This window comes from Rattus norvegicus, chromosome 17 (genome assembly GCF_021556685.1).
Source record: "Rattus norvegicus strain SHRSP/BbbUtx chromosome 17, alternate assembly SHRSP_T2T, whole genome shotgun sequence".
NCBI lineage: Eukaryota > Metazoa > Chordata > Mammalia > Rodentia > Muridae > Rattus > Rattus norvegicus.
In genome coordinates, this window is record NC_141550.1 from 24,010,311 (window position 1) to 24,029,043 (window position 18,733).

The 18,733-nt window shown below is 43.2% G+C and overlaps 1 long non-coding RNA gene across 1 annotated transcript; it reads left to right on the forward strand.

Annotated features, from left to right (window-relative positions):
- The first annotated feature begins 8,964 nt into the window (after nucleotides 1–8,964).
- LOC148000079 (uncharacterized) lies at nucleotides 8,965–16,177 on the forward strand. The gene is made up of 3 exons (XR_015642016.1): nucleotides 8,965–9,109; nucleotides 13,961–14,695; nucleotides 15,925–16,177. It is a non-coding gene; the product is annotated as an uncharacterized LOC148000079 (long non-coding RNA).
- Nucleotides 16,178–18,733: the final 2,556 nt, after the last annotated feature.

Consider the following 18,733-nt stretch of genomic DNA (forward strand, 5'->3'; position numbering starts at 1 on the left):
TTACCAGGACTCTGGGAGGGGGTGTGGCAGGGGTTTTCCGATGACTGCATCGAAGTAAAGAAAAACCTCAGAACTACCGAAGGCTTGTATAAGCATGCGTGCATTTCCCTTGTGTGGAGACGTGTGTGTGTGTGTGTGTGTGTGTGTGTGTGTGTGTGTGTATGCGTGTGTGTGAGTGTACACCTATTTTAAACTTGTATTTTAGTATTCTGGGAAAGAAACACACACACACACACACACACACACACACACACACACACAAATATGTCCCACCTTAGCAAAATCAAGCAAGTACAGACAAAATTCTGTTTCTCCTTTTATTGAAAATAGATTCTTTTCTCATGTAATACCTCTGTTATGGCTAGTTTTATGTCAGCTTGACACAAGCTAGACTCATCAGAGAGAAGGGAGTCTCACTCCAAGAAACACCTCCTGAAGACTGGGCTGTGGACAAGCCTGTAGGGTGTTTTCTTAATTAGTGATTGACAGGGCAGGGCCCAGCCCACTGTGGTATGTGCTGTCCTTGGGCTAGTGGTCCTGGTTTCTATAAGGAAGTAGGCTGAGCGAGCCAGTCAGCAGCATTCCTCTATGGCCTCTGCATCAGCTTCTTCTGCTTCCTGTCCTGCAACGCTTGAATTCCTGTCCTGACTTCCTTTCACGTTGAACAGTAGTGTTCATGGGTAAGCCAAATAAACCCTTTCCTCCCTAAGGTGCTTTGGTTGTGGTGTTTCCTCACAACAATAGAAACCCTAATTAATAATAGACATCCTCCCTCTACTTCTCAAAATTGCTCTGACAAAGGTCACAGGGGACATCTCCTTCAAACCTTTGTGTGATCTTACCATTAGCTCCTCTCCCATTTGAATCAACTCTCTTTCCAGACAAAATTTTTATATAGCAAGGTTGTAGAATTTTTTTTTTTTTTGGTTCTTTTTTTCGGAGCTGGAGACCGAACCCAGGGCCTTGCGCTTCCTAGGTAAGCGCTCTGCCACTGAGCCAAATCCCCAACCCCAAGGTTGTAGAATTTAAGCAGAATGGAGAACAACCATTTTCAGACATATACTAATTCGTTTGTGATTAAAGTTTATTCTTTTTTCTTTTAAAGACTTGTTTATTTATTTTATGTATGTTATTACATTGTGGCTCTCTTCAGACACACCAGAAGAGGGCATCAGATCCCATTTGAGGTGGTTGTGAGCCACTATGTGGTTGCTGGGAATTGAACTCAGGACCTCTTAACCACTGAGCCATCTCTCTAGCCCTAAAGTCTACTCTATACACTGGCTACTTTTTTTGTGTTAACTTGGCACGAGCTAGAGTCATCACAGAGAAAGGAGCCTCAGTTTACCATCCTTCCACCATTGAGTTCTCTGTCTTGAAGTAAACAATGCCAATATTTACGACGGTAATATTTTATTATAATTTGAAATAAATGTGATTGACTTTTGCTTTCTGTTTTAATTATTTTCATTACATTTATATATGCATGTATGTGAGTGTCTGTCTGTCTGTCTGTGGGAGAACACACATGGCCCATGTGTGAAGGTCAGAAAACAGCCTGTGGGAACCACTTCTCTTCTTCTACTACATGGGTCCCAGTGATCAAACTCAGGTTGTGAGGTATGACAGTGGGCTGTGCTTGACTTATGAATATATAATATAGTCACATGGCTCCTAACATCTACAGAGCAATAGACAACAAAGTCTCAGTCCATTCATTTCCCATCTGTTTTGGTTACTTTTCTATTGTTGTAATGAGACACCATGACCTTGGTAACTCATAGAAAGAAACGTTTATTCGGGCTGAAAGTTCTAGAAGAATGACTCCATCACTACCACCATCATGGCAGCTGGAATCTTATGTATTCATTTATTTTATTTAGACAGAGCTTCTCTCTATAGCCCTGGATGCCCTAGAGTTCACTATGTAGACCAGACTTACCTGTAACTCACAAAAGTCCCCCTGCTTCTGCCGCCTTAGCTCCCACCATGCTCAGCAAGAGCTTCTGTCCTCAACCACAAGCACAAAACAGAGAGAATGAACTCCAAGTGGCTTGAGTCACTCTCAAAACTTGCTTCCAGTGATATACCTCACTCAACAAGGCCACACCCTTTAAACCTAGTCAATAGCACCATGAACTGGGGACCAAGTATTCAAGCACTGAAGACTATGGGGGGACATTTCCTTCAGACATCTGTATGATCTTACCTAATCTTGTCTCAGCACTGTGGTCATTGATATTACTGGTTAATTTATATACATTATACATTTTTATCCTTTTCACACCTTAGTCTTCATCTTATGTCCCCCAGCCCCACGAGTAGTGTTTCTGCCTCATTGTTAAGGAGAGAGGAAGCTTGTGGCTTCTTTAAGGTCACACTCTCTCTTTCTCAGTGTCAGCATACTGTGCTTCTGAGCACTAAGTTATAGGAGAAATATGTCAGCCAAGACTGGGATTGTTAGAGCTTCCCACCTTACAAAGTATGCAGTCACGGAAATTGGGGTAGCCTGAGACAGCAAGCTTTTGAACTCCCAAGATGTTCCAAGATGTTCTTCTAGGCTGGTAGGAAAGGGCGTGTGAGCAGAACGGGCTTCTGTGTCTTCTCGGTCTCCTAGATGCTGCACTGCCTGGTAGGATGCTCAAAGTGACAGGTGTCCAGATCCCAGAATGCCCTCTGAGTCTGGTGGGCTCTCTGCTCCCATACCTGCAGTGCAACATGAGGTTAATTAAAAGTGTGGCTTTCAGAGTCGTGGGCTCAACATGAATTCCTGTTATCAGCTGGAGGTTTGGCCCATTGACTGAATCTCTCTGCATTTCAGATTTGATGGCTTTTTTTTTTTCAAATGCAGAAATCATCTTGAGAAACACCAGTGATTATTGGTTGCGAATGCTCTGCTGGGTACCCTAATATTAAGATGGTGATGGGAGGGCAGGGGGTGTGGCTCAGTGGTGGAAGACCTGTTTAGCATGAACAGGTCCTGGCTTCGATTCCCACTTTGGATAAGGGGAGGGAGCGGAGAGGAAACTGTGAAGATGAATGTGAGGTTAGAGATGCTAGACCAGGAAACTTAGCAACATAGGAGGATGGCAATTCGGGTGTAGGCCAGGCCAAGGAGACTTCTAATTTTGTTTTTAGTGCCTTGAGAATGCTAATCACACATTCTCTGGCTCTGTTACCCTCATCTCTTTCACCCCTTCTGTGAGTGGGTTCACCTGACCTCCTTCCACAGAGGCTGGAGGGGACCGAGGATACATACAAGAAAATACATGAGCCAAGGGGAATTCAATGTTCATTTTGACCTCAATTAACTTACAAAACATATACGAAATTATATGCAAATAAGTACCAATTATTTTCCATCAGGATCTCGTGTCATTTTGACATCGAAGTGTTGCTAGGTCCCTCGCATTTGACATCCCTACATTGAATCGTCACCCTTGATCCATTTTCCCCCATCCATCTTCCCTGCCAGCATTATCTACCACAGAGCAGCCCTCCTCATGTTTATTCCTTGTTCAGACCCTAACCGCCCTTGCACGCTTCCTCATGGCCTAGAGTTGACAATAACAGCACTTCATAAATTAGTAAATATGCTGCCTCTTAATATCACATCGGCCACAGAACCAGGAGCTGTAGAATTCACAATGGGCATTCTTGGCAATTTCAATGCGTCTCTGGGTTTTCAAGCACAGCTCATGTCCAAGGTATATGGAACTGGAGTCTACCCTTCAGAAAAATCATAGATCAAAGCTCTCTGTGGGCTAGTTTCAAGGCCAGATCCTTCTTAATTTAAAATTAGGAAAAGTCAACTATGACAAAAAAAAAAAAACTACAATGGCACAAAATGCACTCATTTATCTATTCATTGAATAACTGTCCAGCTAAGTGTGAACCAGGTTTCTTAGGAACGATAGCTATGTTTGGGAAGAGGTATTTGCACACCTGATAGACATGGTATCTAGGTAATATATTAGTAAAATGAGACAGGAAACCAGGAAAGGGGATAACATTTGAAATGTAATTAAAAATGCAATTAAAAATAAAGTGAGAATGCTATTCTTAATGAGCACTTCACCTTAGCAAAGTCATAGTCTATCTGATTGTAGGGTCAACATCTTTGGTCTGTAGGCTTATGGTCAGAGAGGCACTTTGATGTCCAGTTTATGTCTCAAGTGAGAGCATTCAAGAATGAAGTAACAGAAATACTAGGGACAGAAGCTGAGCCAAGAAGCCTACTTCTTGTGCATACTTGTAATCCTAACGTGTGGGAGGCTGAGGCAGGAGCATTAGGAGTTTAGAGGCAGCCTGGGTTACAAATTCAGACAGTGTCTATAAAATCAAAACAAAGCAGAAAGGAATAAAGGAAGAAGCAGAACATTGATTCTCCTATGGACAACAATGTGGGTGGCATCAGTTACACAAATTTTTAAAAATGTTTAAGTTAATTGAGGTAAAATGAACATTCAATCCTTCCCCTTTGGCCTATACATTTTCATTATGTGTGTCTTCAGTTCACTCTGGCCTCTGTGAAAGAAGGTCATGTTAATGCCTTCAGAAGAGTGAAAAGGGGAGCTGGGGGGTAGCTCAGTAGTGGAGTGTGTTTAGGATTTGTGGGCCCTCAGTTTAATCTCTAACACCAAAACGCATATCGTAAATCTAGGGGCTGGTGGAGCATGCTCTTAAAGTACACACACACACACACACACACACACACACACACACACACACACACACACACAATCTACATACCTACATAAACACACACAAACCCCCACACCTACAAACCTACACACACACCTATATTTATACACACACCTTCATACCCCCCCCACAAACATACCCCCATACACCTATACCCCCACACACTTACATACCTACACTCACACATATACACTTTTACATCTATATACTCATATACCTACATACCCCAAACTTACACACACACACGCACGCACACACACACACACACACACACACACACGAAACATGCACACACATACCTACATATCTACACACACCCCTACACTCTTATACACACACATAAATTTATACACACACCTACATACCTACACACACACATACACCTTCACACCTATATACTCATATACCTACAAACCTACATACCTACACAGACACACACAAACATATCCATATACACATATCCACACACACACACACCCCTACACTCTTTTTTTTTCAGTTACTACTGTACTTTATTGTGTTCAACCAAATCACCATGTTACAAAAATAGCAAGCTGCCATAATAAAAAATAAGGCTCCTCTATCCAGCACCAGATAGCATCATTTTGCTTTCAAGCCTAGAAATTGCACACTTGTATATAAACCAACCGAAGATGAGGATTGAGAGTTCATCTTGGTGGATTTTTCCTTTGATGAATATGAAGTGTCCTTCCTTATCTTTTTTGATGACTTTTAATTGAAAATTGATTTTATTTGATATTAGAATGGCTACTCCAGCTTGCTTCTTCTGACCATTTGCTTGGAAAGTTGTTTTCCAGCCTTTCACTCTGAGGTAGTGTCTGTCTTTGTCTCTGAGGTGTGTTTCCTGTAGGCAGCAGAATGCAGGGTCCTCGTTGCGTATCCAGTTTGTTAATCTATGTCTTTTTATTGGGGAGTTGAGGCCATTGATGTTGAGAGATATTAAGGAATAGTGATTATTGCTTCCCGTTATATTCATATTTGGATGTGAGGTTATGTTTGTGTGCTTTCATTCTCTTTGTTTTGTTGCCAAGATGATTAGTTTCTTGCTTCTTCTAGGGTATAGCTTGCCTCCTTATGTTGGGCTTTACCATTTATTATCCTTTGTAGTGCTGGATTTGTAGAAAGATATTGTGTAAATTTGGTTTTGTCATGGAATATCTTGGTTTCTCCATCTATGTTAATTGAGAGTTTTGCAGGATACAGTAACCTGGGCTGGCATTTGTGTTCTCTTAGGGTCTGTATGACATCAGTCCAGGATCTTCTGGCCTTCATAGTTTCTGGCAAGAAGTCTGGTGTGATTCTGATAGGTCTGCCTTTATATGTTACTTGACCTTTTTCCCTTACTGCTTTTATTTTGATTTATCTTTCTTTATTTTGTGCGTTTGGTGTTTTGACTATTATGTGACAGGAGGTGTTTCTTTTCTGGTCCAATCTATTTGGAGTTCTGTAGGCTTCTTGTATGCCTATGGGTATCTCTTTTTTTAGGTTAGGGAAGTTTTCTTCTATGATTTTGTTGAAGATATTTACTGGTCCTTTGAGCTGGGAGTCTTCACTCTCTTCTATACCTATTACCCTTAGGTTTGATCTTCTCATTGAGTCCTGGATTTCCTGTATGTTTTGGACCAGTAGCTTTTTCTGCTTTACATTATCTTTGACAGTTTAGTCAATGATTTCTATGGAATCTTCTGCTCCTGAGATTCTCTCTTCCATCTCTTGTATTCTGTTGGTGAAGCGTGTATCTACAGCTCCTTGTCTTTTCTTTTGATTTTCTATGTCCAGGGTTGTTTCCATGTGTTCTTTCTTGATTGCTTCTATTTCCATTTTTAATTCCTTCAACTGTTTGATTGTGTTTTCCTGGAATTCTTTCAGGGATTTTTGCGATTCCTCTCTGTAGGCTTCTACTTGTTCTCTAAGGGAGTTCTTTATGTCTTTCTTGAAGTCCTCCAGCATCATGATCAAATATGATTTTGAAACTAGATCTTGCTTTTCTGGTGTGTTTGGATATTCCGTGTTTGCTTTGGTGGGAGAATTGGGCTCCGATGATGCCATGTAGTCTTGGTTTCTGTTGCTTGGGTTCCTGCGCTTGCCTCTCGCCATCAGATTATCTCTAGTGTTACTTTGTTCTGCTATTTCTGACCGTGGCTAGACTGTCCTATAATCCTGTGTGTCAGGAGTGCTGTAGACCTGTTTTCCTGTTTTCTTTCAGCTAGTTATGGGGACAGAGTGTTCTGCTTTCTGGCGTGTAGTTTTTCCTCTCTGCAGGTCTTCAGCTGTTCCTGTGGGCCTGTGTCTTGAGTTCACCAGGCAGGTTTCTTGCAGGGGAAAAGTTGGTCCTACCTGTGGTTCCAAGGCTCAAGTTTGCTCGTACACCCCTACACTCTTACACACACACACACACACACACACACACACACACACACACACACACACACAGAGGTTGCTCAAGTAGCCCCCAGCTATTGGTTTAGATGAGGGGCTTCATTTAACATCAAAGAACTGTCTACCCACAGGAAGCAAATATTTTTGAGGAAGCTAACCCGACTTGATCTGAATTGATTTGATTTGAAGAAGTTTCATTTAATCTGGATCTGTATTCTAATTCAGTTTCTACTTCTCCAGCAACACCTCAAAAGAGTAAAAGAGAGTTTATCAAAACCTTATTTCGCCAAGCTTCTGATGTTGAAAGCAGTCTTTGGCTTTTTGAATGTTTGCAGTGAATCCTTACTGACCTGGGCAATTTCTTCACTTCTTTATGTTCTCAAGGTTTTTCTCTTACTCTTATTCTCCCAGAATTTTGTCAATGAATGATGTCAAATTCATGAATCTAAGATCTTCAGGACTTCACCTTTCCATCACTACAACAAATACTCTATTGGACAGGTTATAAAGAAGAAAGGTTTGCTTTGTCTTATAGGTTTTACCTCATGGCTGTCCTTTGAGCACAGAGCAGAACATCACTGTAGGAATGCATGGTGGAACAAGTGTCCCATCTCCCTACCCTAGCTAGGGTCAGAAAGTAAAATGAAGAAAGAACCAGAGTTTCACTATCTCCCCCGTGACCTGAAGCCTTCTGTTAGGTTCCAGCATCTGCGAGCCACTTAGTGGGGTGGGGGTGGTGTGTGTCTCAGCACTCGGGAGGTAGAGGCAGGTGGTGGTTCTTTGGGTTTGAGGCCAGTCTGGTCTACAGAATGAGTTCCAAGACAGGCAGGGCTCAAAACACCTACATCACCCCAACACCTACACACCTATACCTACGCAGACACCCCTACACACCCATGTCTCAAAACAAACAAACAAACAAAATAAAATAAAACACAACAAAAGCAAGCCCTCAAATTCATCATCCTTTTCTCCTCAGGGTTGGAACTGTAGGTACGCATCACCATATTTGGCTTAGCTGTCAGCTTCATAAAATTCCAAACTACATTTTGATAGACTCTCAGAACTACTCATTTCCTTGGTGGTTACTACTTCTTCTGGAATGGTGGCACCCCAATAGCATCTCCTTGTAGTTGATGCTGTTGTTCATGGAAAGAAAAACTTATGATGGTCTTATCATCTCGGGGATCTGTCTCCTGCAGTCAGGGAAGGTTTCTGGTGCTAGATACTTGATTTGTGTTTGTGAATCAAAACCCCACTGATCTCCGTAATTTTTCTTGTTTTCCATGTAAAAACAGTCTTGACAGTACATGCTGCTCTTTCAGAAAACAATCAGGTAGGGAGATTTCTGGATCTACCAATAAATCATATTTTTAGGGCCAATAATCTACACACACACACACACACACACACACACACACACACACACACACCCACACCCTAGAAAAATGAGGTCAAGAAACTAGTAAATCAAATCAGATTCATTTAGTGTGAATATCAACTTTGGAAACAACAGGGATTTTTCTGACGTTGCTGTTTTATATTCTAAGATTGTCAAGCTTTTGGTATGCAGGGAGATAACAAAAACACAAACACAACCATAAGCCATGGTAACCTCTTGCGAGGAAAGCAGATCGTGGATCTCAAGGAAGACTTTCTATTTTCCCCCTGGATCTTCACGTTTTCTCAGAGGCTCTGAAGAACAATGCCTTTTCAAGAGCGTTGCTATGTGACTAAATACCACAGGAGAAACTGAATGACAGACATTATCCCCCTGTGAGTCAGAAACGAGGTGAATCACACCTTCTAGAACCTGTTGGAGGAGTTTGGGATACTGGTGGAAGAACAGCTCAGAGACTTGGGAAACACAGGAAGATGACAAGACCTACTTCCCTACCTTAGGCTGAGGACATTCAGGATGTTTCAACTCCCACTGGTTGCTGGGAAATGTCTCCTTTCTCTATCCCTTCTCCTGTCAGGTGTTTGAGTGAACCCTATGTACCAGGTAGGTGCAGGTAGCACATGGGGCTTTGTCTGAAGCCCACCAAGGTAAGAACCTTCCAGAAGTCCCTTGGTTTGATGTGTTCTTTCCTTTTCTTTCTGCCTGTGTGCACGGGGCTCATCTTCGAAGACCTCCCTATACCATAATCTCCCTGTGGCTTTATCTCTGTGACTAGTTGTGAAAGGTCCTCTCTCCTCTGCTCTTTGTCCTGTCATCTCAGGGATCTGTCTTCTGCAGCCAGAGAAGGCTTCTGGTGCTAGAGACTTGATTTGCATTTGTGTTGCTTTGTTTATTTTTCCTGACATAGGTCATGGATTAAGGTAGTGGATTAAGATGTGCGTCATACATGCTTGGCTTTTCTAGCCTACTCTTGAAATTCAATCTCTCTTTTCATCATCTTGCGATGCCAGGGATTGAACCTATGGTCTTGTACACACTTGGCAAGAACCAAGCTACTTTACCAACTGCAAATTCCAGTTCTTGATGATCAGCGTAGACAGTCTCCCCTCAACCCCCACTCTCTTTCTCTCATGAACACTTCTTAGCCTATGACTCTAAATTTTTAAAAAAAGTTTTATTTTCCTATGTATGAACATGTATGTGTGTGCATCTGTGTGAATTTATGCAACCTGAATGCAAGTGTCTGTTTTTAGCCACTGATCCATGTTGTCAACCTTGGCTACTTATCATTCTAAGACAAGGTCTTACTATATTTCCAGGATGGCCTTGAACCCTGTAGCCCCAACAGGCCTTGAAAGGTTTATTCTCCTACCTTAGCCCCCTAAGTAGCTGAGATTATAGACCTGTACCATGAGACCCAGAAGATATTGTTGTTTAAATTGTACGTTCAGTGAGTGTTCAAATAATATTCAGTAGCATTTCCATTTCCTTAAGTGTTAAAAATTCCCATGCGTTGTGGTCTGGATTGAACCCAGGCTCTTGCATAACCCAGCCTGATGTTCTATCATTGAGCTACATCCTGATCCTCAATTTTTGGGTCTATGTAATGGTGTATGTGTTTGTGAGGAACCATGGGATATTTCAATATGTCATGCTTGTTGTAGGTGTCCCTTTGGCTAGAACATCGTTCTCAGTTATGTCATCAAACTCTAGTCTGGATGTTGTACTGTGGGTGCTTTGTAGATGCAGGTGACAGGCCAGTCAATGCAGAAGAACTTTATATAATTAAAGGCTCCAAGGACAAACTCTGACGTCTCTTGGGGAAGTAGAAATTTGCTTACGGACTACAGCAGCAACTTCTGCCTGCATTTCCAGCCGGGGTCAGCCTATCAAATGCACTGCACATGTCATGGCATGAGGCCATCTTTTAAAACACATTTATCTATGGCTGGGGAGATGGTTCAGTGGACGAGAGCCTTTGCTGTGCAAACATGACAGCCTAAGTTCAAATCCTGAGTACCTGTGTAAACATTATATCTACTCAGGGCCTGTAGCCCTGGTGCTGTGGCAGACAGGGACAGGGACAGGAGCATTGCTGGGTCCTACTGGCTGCCAGCCTAACTTCAGGTTCAGTGAGGAACTCTATCTCAAGGGCATGGGGTGGAGAATGATTGAGCAGGACAGTTGATGTTCTCTGGTCTCTGTACTGCCATGCACATGTATATACATATCACACACACACACATACACACACACACACACACACACACACACACACACACACACACACACACACACACACACAGTCTACTGATATCCACATCTAAATATATCTATTTCTATAGATTCTAATTCTGTGAAGAATCCTGACTGATAGACCAGGGTTGAGGCCCATGTTTGAACCCTAGCTCTAAATCCTGACTCCCATAATTCCTATTTGCATGCTGAAGAACTCAATCTTTACCCCTGTGAAATGGGAGAACAAAAGTAAGTCTTCAGAAAGGACGAAATGAGCTAGTGCATTGAAAGCATCCCATAAACTGTCTGATTTGGGTGAAGGAGCAGAGGTGGGTCCCTGCTATTTTTTGGTGTGTCTCATGCCACAAATTATTTGAGGCATGGAGGGAATGCGGAACCTTGTTATGCCAACCTGAGCTTTTCTGGGGGGCAAAGTATCATGTCTGTTCTCAGAGGGGCTTCTGACCCACCATTTTCAGGGTGCCAGTGGAGTGGGTCACCCATGGGAGGGGGAATGATTCTTGGAACGTCCCCCATCCAGGAAACGTCCGATGAAATTACTTGGCTGTTGTAACCCAGGGCTCAGGGTATACCTTGGGATTCTGCCTGAGCTGAGTCATGGTGTGTAACCTCGGAGGAAGAGGGGGCACCCGGAGAGCATCAGTCTCAGTGCAGCCAGCTCTTACCATTGTCGTCCCTTGGCTAAAGGAGCTTCTTCGCAGAGGATAGCCATCAAGTAGCCCAAGAGTAAATGCTATGCCGAGCCCTTCAGTGCTTCAGTTTGCGATTCTACTTCATTTGTTTGTGTGTCTGCTTGGAGTGTACAGATGAAACCTATATGGCATAAATTAGGGGAATGAAAAAGCCCCGTGTGTAGCCCATGATTCCCTGTGCTGTGCTGCTCCGAGGAGAGTCACGAGGCCAACTAGGGGGCAGGTTCCAGGCAGATGTCTGTACAGAATACAGAAATTGGTTTGGAGTAGAGCTGTCCTCCGAGGAACCGAGGAACCGTCCCCAGTGGTGGCTCAGAATTGTTCCTGACCACAGATAACGGGGTGGGGGGTGGGGAGGTAGGGGATGGGGGGTGGGGTGGGGGGTGGAGGTGGGGGTGGAAGATTAGCAGAAGCCTAGAGGGTTGGATGTGGTGTTTGCTTAAGGTTGTTCGCATGTAGATCAGTGAGGCTGTGGAAGCTTGGGGAAAGAACTAGTTTCCAGCTTGTGGAGGACCGCCTTATATAAAAGGGATTGACTTGGGAATGTGGGAGGTACAGATGTAGCTTACTTGCATTTCCTCCCAAATATCCTAAAAGCACAAGCTAATAAAAACTGGTATGCTGATTAGAAGGGATTCCTTCCTTTTTTAATTGAAAAAAAAATAGGAGGTGGTGGAGATGCTGAAATTCAGTCTGGAGAGAATTAAGAGTGAGTATTTGTCTTTTTTCTGTCTTTGAGAAAGAATATCACTCTGTAGTCCTGGGTGTCCTGGAATTTATTTATGCAGACCAGGTTGGCTTCAAACTCTGAGATCTGTCTGTCTCTGCCTCCCGAGTAGTGGGATTAAAGGTATGTGTCATTACACTTAACTTGAATACTACTCTTTAAGTAAACCCAAATTTGGTTTCCAGCACCCATGTTCAACAGCTCACAACTGCCACTAACTGAATCTTTAAATGATCTGATTCCCTCTTCTGACCTGTGAAGACATCTGCACTCATGTACACACACACACACACACACACACACACACACACACACCACACACGTGCACACACACTGTACTGGCTGGTTTTGTGTGTCAACTTGACACAAGCTGGAATTATCACAGAGAAAGGAGCCTCCCTTGAGGAAAAGCCTCCACGAGACCCAGCTGTAAGGCATTTTCTCAATTAGTGATCAAGGAGGGGGGGACATTGTGGGTGGTGCCATCCCTGGGCTGGTAGCCCTGGGTTCTATAAGAAAGCAAGCTGAGCAAGCCAGGGGAAGCAAGCCAGTAAAATGCCTCCATGGGCTCTGCATCAGCTCCTGCTTCCTGACCTGCTTGAGTTCCAGTCCTGACTTCCTTTGGTGATGAACAGCAATGTGGAAATGTAAGCTGAATAAACCCTTTCCTCCTCAACTTACTTCTTGGTCATGATGATTTATGCAGGAATAGAACCCCTGACTAAGACACACACAAACACACACACACACACCGCACAAATTCACATATACACATAACTAAAAATAAAAATAACGTATTAAGAAAAAGTTGAGACAAGGTAATCCTGGTTTCCCATCTCCCTCTGGCTTGGAGCTCATAACAGCAGGACTCGGTCACTGTCACCTAAAGGGGCAGTCCCTTCTGTAAGGAACAAACTGTAGACCAGTTTAGGGACATATTTAGGATCAAATTTTAGGCAAGCTGTAGTCCTGTGTCTACACAACAAGTGTACTGCAATCTTTGGGCACACAGTAGGTACTTTGGTTTGGGTATGGTTTGTCTTTCAAGGCTCACATGGTAGAAGCTTGCTCCTGGCACAGTATTGGGAGATGCTGGGACCTTTTAAGTGGTGGGACTGGGCTGGGTAAGGGGGTGCTGGTTGGGTCTTGAGGTCACCATCCTGTGAACAGAGAAATGTCTTCCTTGAGAGACTGGTTTAGGGTCTTAGGGGAGCAAGTTTGGTGCCAAACAGTAGGATCAGTTCCTGTCAGAGTGGAGTTTTACACAGCAAGCCAGCTTCTCTTCTGTCTGCTCTGTCCCCATGTCTCTGCTCTACAGTCTGGCTTTCCCTGCATCTTCCCCGTGCCACAGTACATCTTGAGGGACCTTCCACAGGATAAGCAGACGCCAGCCCCATGCCCTTGAACTGTGCTCCCTCCATAATTGTGAACTACACAAATCTCTTTTCCTTTTCCCCCCGTTTTTTAAAAAAATGATTTATGTTAAATTTATGTATTTATGTGTGTGAATATGTGCATGTGGGTGCTGAGGAAGGGCAAAGAGGGGGCCGAAGTCACAGGCACTTATGAGCTGCCCAACTTAGGTGCTGGGAAACAATCTCTCGTCCTCTGCATGAGCAGTGTGTGCTCTTAACTGCTGAGCCATCTCGGTAACCTCTTTTCTTGTTAATTATTCAAATTTCAGGTATCTTGTTAGAGTTAACAAACAAGCAACAACAGCAAGGAGATCAAGGCAGTAGGACTGATTGAACTTCTTGGCTCCCTTTCTGTTCACAGGGCCACATAATCAGTTCTGGTCAGTGAAACACCAATGGCATAGAAAGTGACTTGAGTCACTTCTGAGCTGGACTGTCTGATGCTCACTTCCCATCATGGGTACCACGGGTGCTGCTTGAGACAATGACTCTTCATTACCCTGAATCCTCAGAGCTTATTTGGAGAAGTCTTCTGATAATTGGAAATAGGCAAATAGCACAATCGAGTCATCCATGGGGATGTAGTTGTTTCTGCAGCATAACGTTACTTATCCTGACTAACAGAGAAATACAACCATTGGATCGAAGGATGCCCTGTACCTAAGCTTTCTCATGTGTGCCTGAATCTGGAAGTTGGTTTAATGTTTCCCTGCCACATCCCACAATCCTTTCATCTGGATCTCACTGAAAATCAAGCAGAGACCTGTAACCAAGACAACAGCTTCACGTCTCATTCTAAAAATGAGCATTTGCGGATTTGTCCAGAATTTGATAAGGATGCAGAAGTGCAGAATTCAAGTCGTTTCAAAGTGATACCCTGTCAAGTCTTTGGGACCAAGTGTTCAGCACTTCATCTTTCTCTCAGGAAGAAGTCTAAGGTCATAGGAGTGAGCTGAGCAATTCAGCCAAGCTTAAACAGCTGGCCAGTAAATGGCAGTGAAAACAAGATGAGAACCCAGGACCCTTTATCACAAGTAAACTCTTCTGTGCTCCGAGGACTACATATGGCTGTCAAAAGACACCCGCTGGACTGCAGGTCAGCTCTGCTCAGAGTAAAAATAGTAGAAGCTACACATGTGTCATTTTCCAGACAAGAGATAGAGAAGGGATATTAAATTTAGTAACATTTTGACTTAAGCCAATGTGTAGAAAGTAATATTCTGTCGAAACATGTAATCGGTATAAGCATTATGAATGAGATGTTTTACACTTCCAGAGTGGCTCTGAAGTTTGCCAGGTATGCTCTTACAGTGTTTCTTCTTCAGAAAGGCTCAACTTCAAGGTTTCAGTATGGCTACTGCCTTGGACAGCTTGGTTCTGCATTCTTATTTATGTATTTATATTTATTCATTGTTTATTAAATCTGTATATATATGTACATACATTCATACACACACATATGTGGTTGTCACAGGACAACTTAGGGTATTGACTGTCATCCTCCACTTTATTTAAGACATGGTCTTTTATTCTTTATTACTACACACTTGAGGCTAGCTGGCCTGTAAGCTTTTGGATACTCTCTTGTCTTTCTGCCTCCCATGTCTGCACCGGGACTTACAGATGCATACACTGCAATGCTCAGTTTTATGTGAGTTCTGATGATCCGAACCCAAGTCCTCAGCCTTGCCCAGCAGGAGTTTTACCTATTGAACAATCCTTCCAGCCCCGAATTCTTGGTGCTCTGAAGGTTGCAACTCAGTTCCATTGTTAACTATCTAATTTCGTACCACACAACCTGTTTCTCAATTTCTCTATCTTGTACTAGACACCATAATACCTGGCCCCTAGTTACTTCATCAGGCTGTGAAGTCCATTAATGAGATAATGTCTGAGTTCAGCAGAAGGTCCTTTCTGCTCAAGTTCAAGGTGCTATTCTCTTTTATGTGTCTGTGGGGAAGTCCCATTAGCACCCATGGGAACTATGCACGCTGTAGCAACACAGAAACAAAGCTGACCAGGCAGGGAGTAATAGTAGGTTGCTGACAGGGCTGTGCTCTTCTGTGTGGGTGGGGACTTTCTGCAGAGGGTTGGAGACTCACAAAGTCAGCTTGTGCTGCCACACTGTGAGGGTTGGCTTCTCGGCTGGCAGTTGGATAGGGGAGGTAAGAAAGGTAAAACCAAGGCATTAAAGGCTATTGTTTTGAGCACACATGTGACATCATACTGTCCCCTCCTGCAGGGCCCTTTCTGGAGAGACAGGATGCTGCTCTCTGCCTTCTTCGGAATGACAGCTCAAGTTTACTCTTCTTCTTGTTTTTACAGTTGTACCTTTCCAGGTGGTACCCCTTGACGCAGCTTGGCTCTGCAGGTTTGAGCATCGCAGCATATGGGCTTTGGCTTCTGTGGAGCAGAGCTGCTGTGTGGGAAACAGCCCACAGCTGCTGGTGTTGGCAGATTTGCTCACTCTAGGAAATGCTGGCGTTGTAGTTGAAGACTTCTTGCTCGAAGTCTGAGGTTTCAACCTCCCAGGTTCCCCCTTGGTGTGTTAAAACAAATAAAAAGGCAGACCTAATGGAAAACCTTTTTTTTTTTTAAAGATTTATTTATTTATTTTGTATATGAGTACACTGTAGCTGTCTTCAGACACACCAGAAGAGGGCATCGGATCCCATTACAGATGGTTGTGAGCCACCATGTGGTTGCTGGGATTTGAACTCAGGACCTCTGGAAGAGCAGTCGGTACTCTTTCTTTTTTTTTTTTTTTTTTTTTTATTAACTTGAGTATTTCTTATATACATTTCGAGTGTTATTCCCTTTCCCGGTATCCGGGCAAACATCCCCCTCCCCCCTCCCTTTCCTTATGGGTGTTTCCCTCCCAACCCTCCCCCCATTGCCGCCCTCCCCCTACCAGTCTAGTTCACTGGGGGTTCAGTCTTAGCAGGACCCAGGGCTTCCCCTTCCACTGGTGCTCTTACTAGGATATTCATTGCTAGCTATGAGGTCAGAGTCCAGGGTCAGTCCATGTATAGTCTTTGGGTAGTGGCTTAGTCCCTGGAAGCTCTGGTTGCTTGGCATTGTTGTACATATGGGGTCTCGAGCCCCTTCAAGCTCTTCCAGTTCTTTCTCTGATTCCTTCAACGGGGGTCCTATTCTCAGTTCAGTGGTTTGCTGCTGGCATTCGCCTCTGTATTTGCTGTATTCTGGCTGTGTCTCTCAGGAGCCATCTACATCCGGCTCCTGTCGGTCTGCACTTCTTTGCTTCATCCGTCTTGTCTAATTGGGTGGCTGTATATGTATGGGCCACATGTGGGGCAGACTCTGAATGGGTGTTCCTTCAGTCTCTGTTTTAATCTTTGCCTCTCTTTTCCCTGCCAAGGGTATTCTTGTTCCCCTTTTAAAAAAGGAGTGAAGCATTCCCATTTTGATCATCCATCTTGAGTTTCATTTGTTCTAGGCATCTAGGGTAATTCAAGCATTTGGGCTAATAGCCACTTATCAATGAGTGCATACCATGTATGTCTTTCTGTGATTGGGTTAGCTCACTCAGGATGATGTTTTCCAGTTCCAACCATTTGCCTACGAATTTCATAAAGTCGTTGTTTTTGATAGCTGAGTAATATTCCATTGTGTAGATGTACCACATTTTCTGTATCCATTCCTCTGTTGAAGGGCATCTGGGTTCTTTCCAGCTTCTGGCTATTATAAATAAGGCTGCAATGAACATAGTGGAGCACGTGTCTTTTTTATATGTTGGGGCATCTTTTGGGTATATGCCCAAGAGAGGTATAGCTGGATCCTCAGGCAGTTCAATGTCCAATTTTCTGAGGATCCTCCAGACTGATTTCCAGAATGGTTGTACCAGTCTGCAATCTCACCAACAATGGAGGAGTGTTCCTCTTCCTCCACATCCTCGCCAGCATCTGTTGTCCCCTGAGTTTTTGATCTTAGCCATTCTCACTGGTGTGAGGTGAAATCTCAGGGTTGTTTTGATTTGCATTTCCCTTATGACTAAAGATGTTGAACATTTCTTTAGGTGTTTCTCAGCCATTCGGCATTCCTCAGCTGTGAATTCTTTGTTTAGCTCTGAACCCCATTTTTTAATAGGGTTATTTGTTTCCCTGCGGTCTAACGTCTTGAGTTCTTTGTATATTTTGGATATAAGGCCTCTATCTGTTGTAGGATTGGTAAAGATCTTTTCCCAATCTGTTGGTTGCCGTTTTGTCCTAACCACAGTGTCCTTTGCCTTACAGAAGCTTTGCAGTTTTATGAGATCCCATTTGTCGATTCTTGATCTTAGAGCGTAAGCCATTGGTGTTTTGTTTAGGAAATTTTTTCCAGTGCCCATGTGTTCCAGATGCTTCCCTAGTTTTTCTTCTATTAGTTTGAGTGTGTCTGGTTTGATGTGGAGGTCCTTGATCCACTTGGACTTAAGCTTTGTACAGGGTGATAAGCATGGATCGATCTCCATTCTTCTACATGTTGACCTCCAGTTGAACCAGCACCATTTGCTGAAAATGCTATCTTTTTTCCATTTGATGGTTTTGGCTCCTTTGTCAAAAATCAAGTGACCATAGGTGTGTGGGTTCATTTCTGGGTCTTCAATTCTATTCCATTGGTCTATCTGTCTGTCTCTGTACCAATACCATGCAGTTTTTATCACTATTGCTCTGTAATACTGCTTGAGTTCTGGGATAGTGATTCCCCCTGAAGTCCTTTTATTGTTGAGGATAGCTTTAGCTATCCTGGGTTTTTTGTTATTCCAGATGAATTTGCAAATTGTTCTGTCTAACTCTTTGAAGAATTGGATTGGTATTTTGATGGGGATTGCATTGAATCTGTAGATTGCTTTTGGTAAAATGGCCATTTTTACTATATTAATCCTGCCAATCCATAAGCATGGGAGATCTTTCCATCTTCTGAGGTCTTCTTCAATTTCCTTCTTCAGTGTCTTGAAGTTCTTATTTTACAGATATTTTACTTGCTTTGTTAAAGTCACACCGAGGTACTTTATATTATTTGGGTCTATTATGAAGGGTGTCGTTTCCCTAATTTCTTTCTCGGCTTGTTTCTCTTTTGTATAGAGGAAGGCAACTGATTTATTTGAGTTAATTTTATACCCAGCCACTTTGCT